The 10,618-nt window shown below is 40.2% G+C and overlaps 1 long non-coding RNA gene across 1 annotated transcript; it reads right to left on the bottom strand.

Annotated features, from left to right (window-relative positions):
• Positions 1-9,737: 9,737 nt before the first annotated feature.
• LOC123602259 lies at positions 9,738-10,392 on the bottom strand. Its single transcript, XR_006714433.1, has 2 exons — positions 10,260-10,392; positions 9,738-10,137 (listed from the first exon to the last, which is right to left on the bottom strand). It is a non-coding gene; the product is annotated as an uncharacterized LOC123602259 (long non-coding RNA).
• Positions 10,393-10,618: the final 226 nt, after the last annotated feature.

Here is a 10,618-nt window from a genome sequence, read left to right as displayed (position 1 = left end):
ACAAATTGAAACAGATCTATCTTGATGAAATTTTAGAGTACCAAGGATCAAGAGAAAGTTTCCAGAGTGAGTGAGATGATGTAAATTGAGAATGGATTGGGTATCAAATTGACATTAGAAGCACTGAATGCTAAAAGACACTAGAAAATCTCAATTTTTAAAAAATTTGTTAAATGTTTATTTATTCTTGAGAGAGAGAAAGAGGGAGACACAGAATCCAAAGCAGCCTCCAGGCTTCAAGCTGTCAGCACAACTCACGAACCATGAGATCATGACCTGAGACGAAGTTGGACACTCAACCGACTGAGCCACCCAGGCACCCCCAAAATCTCAATTTTTAAGGGGAAAATATTTTGAGCAGAGTTATTTTGTTCCTAAAAAACTAAGATTTGAGTTAAAGGGCAACAAGAAAATGACAATTTTAACGGCAAGAAGCTCTTGTTGCATTAAAGAATTTATACAGGGATTAAAGTTTTAAAATGGTGAGGTGGTTGGGAAATTGTATTTAGTCTGAGAGAAAGAAGGATTTTGATTGCTTTTGAAATAATTCTCAAGAGAACTTTCAATGAAACTACTAAAGATGTACATTTTAGAAAGGAAAAGAAATAGAGCAAAGATAGACTTTTCAACAAATAGTGCTGGAACAATTAGACACTGACATGTGAAAAAGGGAATCTTGTATAGACCTTATACCCTTCACAAAAATCAACTCAAAATGGATCACAGACCTAAATGTAAAATGCAAAAATATAAAACTCCTAGAACACAGGAGAAAACCTAGATGAGTTTGGGTATGACCATTACTTTTTCGGTAACAACACCAAAGACACGATCTATGATCCACAAAAGAAACAATTGACACGGTGGGCTTCATTAAAATGTAACACTGCAGTTCTGCAAAAGACAAAATCAAGAGAATGAGAAGACAACCAGAGACTGGGAGAAATATTTATAAAAGACACATCTGAGGGGCGCCTGGGTGGCTCAGTCGGTTAAGCGTCTGACTTTGGCTCAGGTCATGATCTCACGGTTCGTGGGTTCCAGCCCCGCATTGGGCTCTGTGCTGACAGCTCCGAGCCTGGAGCCTGCTTCTAATTCTGTGTCTCCCTCTCTCTCTCTGCCCTCCCCTGCTCAGGCTGTCTCCCTCTGTCTCTCAAAAGTAAATAAATGTAAAAAAAAAAAAAAAAAGACACAACTGATAAAGGTCTGTTATCCAAAATGTACAAAGAACACTTCAAATGCAACAAAAGCAACAGCAACAACAAAAAAACAACCAGATTTAAAAATGAGTCGAAGACCTGAGAAGACACCCCACCAAAGAAGATACACAGATGGAAAATCAGTGTGTTAAAAGATGCCCCCCGCGCCCGCATCATAGGCCATCAGGGAAAGACAAATGAAAAAGACAAGGAGACGCCATTAGAAGTCTATTAGGTGCCCAAAGCCCACAGCAGTAACAACATCAAATGCTGGAGAGGTTGTGGAGCAATGGAAACTCTCATTCACTGCTGGTGAAAATACAAAACGGTAAACACTTTGGAAGACAGTTTGACGGTTTCTCACAAAAGTAAACACACTCTTACCATATGACCCAGCAACTGCATCCTTTGATATGTACCCAAAGGAGTCGGAAATTTACGTTCACACAAAGACCTCTATGTGAATGTTTATTGCAGCTTTCTTCATAATTGCCAAATCTTGGAAGCAACCAAGATGTCCTTCACTGTCCAGGGGAATGTATAAGCACACTCTGGTGCATCCAGGCAATGGGATATTACTCATAAAAAGGAAGGAGTTATCAAGCCATGAAAAAGACACGGAAGAAATGTAAAAGCATATTGCTAAGTAAGAGAAGCCAATCTGAAAAGTTTACATACTGTATGATTCAAACAAGATGACTTTCTGAAAAGGCAAAACTTTCAAGATAGTAAAAAGATCAGAGGGGATGAATAGGCAGAGCACAAAGGATTTTTAGGGCAGTGCAAATACTGTGTATGATACTACAATGATGGATACAGGTCATTACACTTTTGTCTGAACTCATAGCATGTACAACACCAAGAGTGAAACCTAATGTAAACTGTGGCCTTGGGTGGTTGTGATGTGTCAGTGCAGGTTCACCAGTTGTAACAGCCATACCACTGTGGTGAGGGTGTTGATAATGGGGTAAGCTACGCATGTGTAGGGGCAGGGGTTATATGGGAAATCTCTGGACCTTCCTTCTAACTTTGCTGTGAACATAAAACTGCTCTAAGTGAATCAAGTCTTTATATATATTATATATATAATGTATAGACACAATTAATACTATATAATATATAATGCTATATGTAACAATATTATATACATATATAATGTATATGTGTATTACATTGTATATATCTATATGTGTATATATATAAAACAAAAGAAAAGAAAAAAGAAAAAGAATGAAAAACTGAAAGAAAGAGACAGAAGGGGAATTGAGGATAACTTCATATTTAGCAGCTTAGTTAAAAGGCAGCAAGAAGTTATTACCCTCTGATATCTGTCTAGTAACTTATGTGAAATAAGCCAGTTTTGAAGTCCAGTTTCCTATATGTGGAATTTTGGGTTTTGCACTCTTACTAATATGGCAAGTGATCTGCCCTTGTCCCCCTTTACATGGAAGGGCAAAGGGCAAGCAAACAGACCTACTTCCCTACAGATTCCTCATTGTCACCAGAATAGGTGGCTTCCTATGAGGTTGTATGAAGTCGCCTTTCATTTATGGAATTAGGGGACAGGAAAGGGCACTGTTTATCTTACACGGCAGTAGAGTATTGGCTTCCTTGGATAACTGCATAGAATGGTTGTTTGTACGCTGTATCTCCCATTCCCTGAAGTACACAGAGTGTTTAACTCAGTCTTTCACTTACAGTAGTTTCCTGCCTCCAAACTATGTAAACAGGCGGATGGTCCAAAGGAATCATGAGGTGATCTTCTCGTAAAAATAAGAACAGTTAGGTTTGTGTCCATAGTGCTTCACATAATTCTGATTTAACCCTCACAAACAGCCTTGTGAGACAAGAAGGATAGATACAATTATTATCTATTATTTTACCGAAGAATAATTTGAGGATCAGAGCATTTAATGAAACATCCAAACATTTAGCAAGTCAATCAATCGGTCTGGCTTAGTGAGCGCCTCCTGTGTGTCAGCATGTCGTGTTCTGAACAGGGTCCAAAAGGCGGATAAGTCCCTCAACTGGGAGTATGGGGGCTTACAAGGGGAGACATGCGGTTAACATGTGTCATAAGCATGTATCAGTCTGTGGGTACTGCTATAACAAAATACCACAGACTGGGTGGCTCGTCAACAGCTAAAATTTACTTCTCACAGTTCTGGAGATTGGAAGGAAAAAATCAGGGTGCCTGTGTGGTTGCGGTCTTCTACACCACAGACTTCTCTCTGTGCCCTTCACATAGTGGAAGGGGCAAGGGTCTCCCTGGAGCCTCTCCCATAAAGGCACTAATCCCACTCATGAGGGCTCCACCCTCATGATTTAAGCACCTCCCAAAGTCCCCACCTCCCTAGAACCTTCACCTTTGGGGGTTAGGATTTCAACACATGAATTTGGAAAGGGGCACATTCAGAGCACAGCTGTAAGTGCAGATAACGTAATGTCAGGTACTGGTCATGGCTGTGGAGACAAGAAACTAGTAATGTTGCACAGAACTCTGGCTGTGACGAGTAAGGGCTTCTGCTTTGGCTCTGGTGGAGATGAGGAAGTGCTGTGAACTGAGTCCTGAGTGTGGAGAAGGAAGCTGGCATGTAAACTGAGGGAATAGCAGAGCAACAAACACCTTAAGTAAGACAGCAATGAACTTGGCATGTTAGAGAGGTAGAACAAAGGACCAATTTACATGGGTTATGATGAGGAAAAGGAGGTTAGCAAGAAATGAGGTCTGAGGGATGGGTAGTGGTCAATCACGTAGGGCTTTGTAGAGCACAGTAAGGAGTCTGGGTTTTATTCTCAGTCTAAGGGGAAGTTTTTGTGTTTTTATAAAACATTTTTTTTCAAGCATATATTGCATATCAGAAAATTCACCTATCTCAAGGGTGCAATTCAATGATTTTTAAATGTTTAAACTGAAGGCCACAATCATCACCATAAATCAATTTTTTTGCCATAAATCAATTTCAGATCATTCCCATATTTCCAGTATGATTGTTCATGGCTCACTTACAGTTATTCCCTGTTGCCATCTTCAGCCCTATCCAACTGCTAATCTACTTTCTGCCTCTTTAAATTTGCCTTTTCTGGGGCACCTGGGTGGCGCAGTCGGTTAAGCGTCCGACTTCAGCCAGGTCACGATCTCGCGGTCGGTGAGTTCGAGCCCCGCGTCAGGCTCTGGGCTGATGGCTCAGAGCCTGGAGCCTGTTTCCGATTCTGTGTCTCCCTCTCTCTCTGCCCCTCCCCCATTCATGCTCTGTCTCTCTCTGTCCCAAAAAAAATAAATAAACGTTGAAAAAAAAATGCTAGAAAAAAAAATTTGCCTTTTCTGGAAATTTCCTATAAATGGAAACATACAATATATAGTTTCTTGTGTCTTGCTTGTTTCACTTGGCATGTTTTTGAGGTTCCATAGCACATGTCAGTAGTTTGCTCCTCTTTATTGCTGAATAATGTTCCACTGTATGCGTGTGTTACCATTTGTTTATGTATTTACCTGTAAATAAATATGTAGGTTGTTCCAGTGTTTAGCTACTGTGAATGATGGTGCTATGAACAGTTGCATGCAAATCTCTTAGTGGAAAAATGTTCTCATTCCTCTGGGGCAGATACCTAGAAGTGGAATTGCTGGGTGGTATGGTTGTTTTATGTTTAACATTCCGAGAAACTGCAAACTGTTTTCCAGAGTGACTGCACCGTTTTATATTCTCGACAGTAAGGCATGAGGGTTCCCATTTTTCAACAAACTCCACAGCATTTGCTCTTGTGTGTTTTATTTGTGATAGACACTTTTTAGTTTGTGAAATAATATTCCTTTGTAGGCTTCTCTTGTATTTCCTTAACGACTAATGATGTCGAACATTTTTTTAAAGTTTTTTTTTTTAAGTTTGAGAGAGAGAACGACAGAGACCACATGAATGGGGGAGGAGCAGAGAGAGAGAGGGAGAGAGAGAATCCCAAGCAGGCTCCACACTAGCACAGAGCCCAACGTGGGGTTCAAACCCACGAAGAGTAAGATCATGATCTGAGCTGAAATCAGGAGTCGGATACTTAACTGACCGAGCCACCCAGGCGCTCTGGCAATGGAGAAGTTGTAAGCAAGAGGAACATATGATATGATGTATGCTGTAAAGCTCAATCTGGTGGCTTAATGGTGGCTAGACTATAGGCAAGATACCAGTTAGGAGTTGGTTGCAGTGATCCAGAGAGAGATGATGGCATCTTGGATTCAGGTTATAACAATGGAGGTAGGGAGGAGTTTGAATAGATATACATTGTGGAGGTGGAGCCAACAGAGTTGACTAAAGGATTGGATGTGGGGTGTGGGTGTGAGGGACAGAGAGGTATCTAACTGAACAACTGTGAAGGTAGTAGTGCCATTTACTGTCAAGAGGGAAGCTTATGGGGAAGCAAATATGATGGTTATGCTAGGGTTGGTAGTCAGTGCATATTTTAGTGACATCACACTTTTGGTGTTTATTCAATATGCAAGAAGAAATGTTGAGTATATAGTTGGAAATGAGAATCTGGAGCTCAGAAGAGAGGTCTAGGGTGGAGACACAAATGTGAGAGTTATCAGCTTATGGCTAGCATTTAAAGCCTGAGGACCTAAGGAGAAACTGGAGAAAAAAGGAACAGAGAATAAAACCAAGACGTACTTCAAAAGAGTCCCTTACAGACATCAGAGGGTAAGGCTGATACTTTGGAAGTTAGGATTTGGGTGAAAGTAAGCTAAGGGAAGCATCTAGAAATAGGTAAATTGACTACTAAGTCTATACCCATGTTGGTCCAATACTGTAGTGACTAGCCCCCTGTGGCTAGCTGAGCACTTAAAATGTGGCTCGTCAAGATGACACGTGTGTATGTATGAAGCATACAGTGGATTTCAAAGAATACAAAAAAGAATGTAAAATCCCATTAGGAATGTTTATATCGATTACATGTTGAAATGATAATATTTTGGATATATTGACTTACATTAAACTATTATTAAAATTAATTTCACCTGTTTCTTTGTACTTAAATGGCTACTAGAAAATTTGAAATTGCATATGTGGCTCACATTCCATTTCTCCATCTTTTTCACTTTCTATTTCTATTGGACTGGGTGAAAGGTCTGTTCATAGTCTCATCATTATTGTGGCAGTACTCTTGAATGTATATGAGAATTTCATAGGCATTCACTCCAAGTATTTCTTAAGGCATAGGTCATGTCCAAAACATCAAGAAAAGTGCTAATGTGTTGCATGTTTTCGATATGTGTTTATGTTGTGCAGATAAACCTATATTTTAGCAAAGACAATGCCACATGGATCATTTGAGCCTTGCTGAACTGGGAACCTGTTGAAATGGAGGTATCATATCCTTGATGTTTGTGATGCTGAAGATGTCCTTGCTGACTGCAAAGGAATTTCAATCAAATAAATCCTTTCTTCCATCTGGTGATACACAACTGGATTAAATGAAAAGAAACTTAATTATTTAATAAGGTCAAATATGAGTTAAAATTATTTGATCTTTTCCTTTTCATTTCTTTTTTTTTTTTTAATTTTTTTTTTTCAACGTTTATTTATTTTTGGGACAGAGAGAGACAGAGCATGAACGGGGGAGGGGCAGAGAGAGAGGGAGACACAGAATCGGAAACAGGCTCCAGGCTCTGAGCCATCAGCCCAGAGCCCGACGCAGGGCTCGAACTCCCGGACCGCGAGATCGTGACCTGGCTGAAGTCGGACGCTTAACCGACTGCGCCACCCAGGCGCCCCTCCTTTTCATTTCTGAGTTTCTTAATATACTACAAAAATCAGTTACATCATATTCTCTTCCCATTGATAGTATATCAAGAGTTTCCTTTTAGAGATAGAAAAGTTCCCTTTTGTTAGAAATCACAGAGATAAGCTATGTAGATGTAATTTGGCAAACTTTCCCTACTTTTTCATCTGCCTCCAATGAATAAGGTCATTTGAACAGAGAAGTTCCCTCAAGGCATATAGCTGCACTATTTTTTATGTTTTACAAGATGGATAACTGGCTAGATTTTATACAGACCTCAATGAGAATTTTTGTGATCTCAACAGAGAAATTTCCCTAGTACTTATGATTAAAATATCCAATCAAGAGGTATAGTAATAGTCCATGCATCTAGTTCATTGAAGACTTGGTTGGCTGTTTCACAGTAGTAAATTTTCTTTATAGCTAAGCTTTGTATAGGTTGCTTCTTGTAGCATTAAGTTTTCCTTTCTAGAAAAAGTTGCCACACAGTTTGCCTGACTGGCAGAGCATGCTAAATACACTTTCATCCTCACTGAGTATCTCAGACAAGCCACATGTTGTAAAGGACTGTTGAGGTTGTCTACAGACTAGGCAGTCTGGTCCTACTATGCCATTAACTTCTCCTGTGATTCAAGGAGTAATAGCCCTCTCTGGGCTTTGGCTTCCTTCTCAGCCCAACGAAAGCAACATTCTAGATCAGTAGCTCTTAAAGAAACTTCAGCATGTAGCAGATGGCTTGTTAAGACACAAACTGCCCAGTCCTACTCCCCAGAGTTTCAGATCCAATAGGTCTGAGCAGGGCCCTGAGAATGTGCATTTCTGATCAATTCCAAGGTGATTCTGATGTTGGTTTAGGGACCACCCCGAGAACCGCTCATCATCTCTGCCATGTTCCTTGTAGCTCAGCTTTCTGTGATTTTGTCTGCTGAGAGGTTATTTGTTGGTTGGCTTACTTAATGCAGAGACTCTCTAAAGATTTCAGACAGTCTGATAACTCTAAAATAGGCTTTCATAAAGCAAAACTGTCGTCACAAATTCAGGCATCTCTAATTTTGAAAAAATGGAAACTAGATTATTTTATTAGCATTCTGAGATTGTATATAAAAATAAACTTTGCAGTTTGGAGAGAAGATAAGTCAGTATTAATTTCTTTTCTCAATATACCAATTACTGCTTATCCATCTAACCATTACATTTCAGCTGAAATACAAATTTGGGAAAACATGTAGACAGACTGCTTAATCACTCCCTGCACGAAATTCTCTGATATAATAGGTTTTCTCCTTGGGTCACTTCAGCAATATGCAATCATGTTTTATTTTTCATTTCTGTTGCAGTAAAGCTGAGAATCAAAAAGAGGATTTAAAATAGCGTGCCATAAAACCATCCTTATTAATTCAAATATTTGCAATGGGAATTAGCCAGGTAATGTGTTTTAGTGTTTTAACTGTAAACCAAAGAGTATGCTTTTCCCATATTAGACGCAGAATCTAGTTTTTGGTACAATGTATAGGCTTCGAAATGTCCTAAATAATGATTGAAAACTTCAGGGAAGTGAATGCTAACTATTAATCTGTTAGGGACTTGCTAGTTAGAGCTAGAGAAATCATTGGTGCTCACTTAATGTGTTTCTTTATTTGTGAGAAAGGAATAGTTTTCCTTCCATATTAGTATTTCTTCAGGTCATACTTAATTGTAAGTAATATATTTCCCCAAGTTGTTGACTGAAAAGTGCTGTATTGCCTATCGCAGCAGGTTGTTTTTCACCACGAGTCTAGCTTCTGAAGATGCAGGTGCCCACAGAGGTAAAGGAAGGAAGTGTCACCAGCCTCTCCAGCCAGCTGCAGATGAATATTGCAGCCAACTCACCTCACTTCCAAGTCTTGAGCTATAATGATCACCAGCATCAGATATTGTCAAGAAGTGCCTCTCTGAATAGATTTAAAACACAATATTCGATGCTGGCCAGGGCCCAGTTAATAGGAGTGAAAGCTGATATATCGTTTCTGGAGAGCAGTTTGGCAGGAATCATCACAATTTGTAGAAATTGACTTCCTTTAATTCAGTAATCCCCCTTCTAGGAATCCATTCCCAGGAAATATCAGAGATACTGACAAAGATTTGTATGCACGGAGAGTTACCACCGTACTATTAGTAACACAGGAAAAAATAAAAAAAAAGAAAACATCTTAAGTCACCAATAAATAACAGAGGGATGGTTAAATAAATTATGGGTCATCAGAATTTCTTCCAAATTAGTTTGGAAGAATTTTCAATGACAGGAAAATGCTCTCGCCGTAATGTAAGTGAGAGGAAAAGCCCAGATGAAAACCTATAAAATGAGGTCATTTGAGGATGAATGTGTTGTACCAGCTTGGTTAAGGTGGGAACTGTAGGTCCCAGAACTATGATTTCTGTTCCCTATCTGGGTTGGAGCTGGCCAAAACAAGAACTTCTATGAGATTCAGAAGGCAAAAGTGACAAAGCTGCCATTGCTTTCTGAAAGTGTTTCTGGTCAGATATAGCAAAGGACACATTGTCTAGTGGGTTCCAGCTCTTCTCTCAACATCCAGCACTTCCTGTTTCCGGTCTTGAGGACAACCCAGGGGTGGTCTCAGATGCAGCACCAGCGCCTTGTCTGTAGATCCATAGAAGACAAAACCACACAGAGGCAACAGCTTTCAAGAGACTTCTTCACAAATGCTCCCTAAGTGATCTCACTTTGTGGCATCTGTTTCCTGTTGCTCCTATAATGAATTGCCACAAACTTAATGACTTTTAGCAAAACAGATTTATTCTCTTGTAGGTGCAGAGGCCAAATGTCCAAAATCAGTTTCACTAAGCATAACCCAACAAGTTTGCAGGACTGTTTCCTTCAGGAGGTTGTAGGGGAGAATCTGTTTCCTTGCCTTTCTTAGCTTATGGAGGCCTCTTGCATTCCTTAGCTCATAACCCCTTTCTCACTCTGAAGTTTGAATAGAGAAAGGTACATTTGGAACGGTCCTTGTGCAGAACAAGAGAGTGGCTGGAGTACTGTGGTGTTTGCACGGTGTGGGGAGCTCAGGTGAGCAGCACCAGTCAGCCTGGATCTGTGATTTTCTCAAGTTTCATTCAATAGCCAGGGTGCCCAGAAACAAAGGCAGATGATAAGGCCACTCCAAGTTGGGGTTTCCTAAGCAGGTGAGAAGGAAAGTCAATGGGGCAAAGGAGTTGAAGAACTCCAGTGCAATTTCTCTTCTTGGTCTCCATGCTACAGAGGAGGAAGTAGAAGCACGGGGAGTTGGTGTGACTTACCCAAAGCCATAGGACTGGTAGGGGTAGACCTACACCCAGGTCTCCTTAACAGAAGAGCAGTGCTGTTCTCCTGCAGTAGAGTGAAGGGCTGCTCTAAGTGTGGTCTCCTCATCAAGTCGGGATCACCTGGGGAGCCAGGTGGAGCCTGCTGATTAAAATGCAAATTTATAAACCCTGACTGAGATTTAACAAGCACTCCCAGTGATTCTGAAGCATAATAAGGTTTATGAATTGCTAAGATAGAGCAGAGTCATTGTCTTGTGGAGAGAACACAATAGCAGAAAAATGGCAGTGAGAGTAAGGGAGTTAGGGGACAGTTTAATAGCGAGAAACAACATATATGAACTTCTGGAATAAGA

This window comes from Leopardus geoffroyi, chromosome A1 (genome assembly GCF_018350155.1).
Source record: "Leopardus geoffroyi isolate Oge1 chromosome A1, O.geoffroyi_Oge1_pat1.0, whole genome shotgun sequence".
Classification (NCBI taxonomy): Eukaryota; Metazoa; Chordata; class Mammalia; order Carnivora; family Felidae; genus Leopardus; species Leopardus geoffroyi.
Note: the sequence above shows the minus strand (reverse complement) of the source record. Positions and strands in the feature narration are given on the sequence as shown.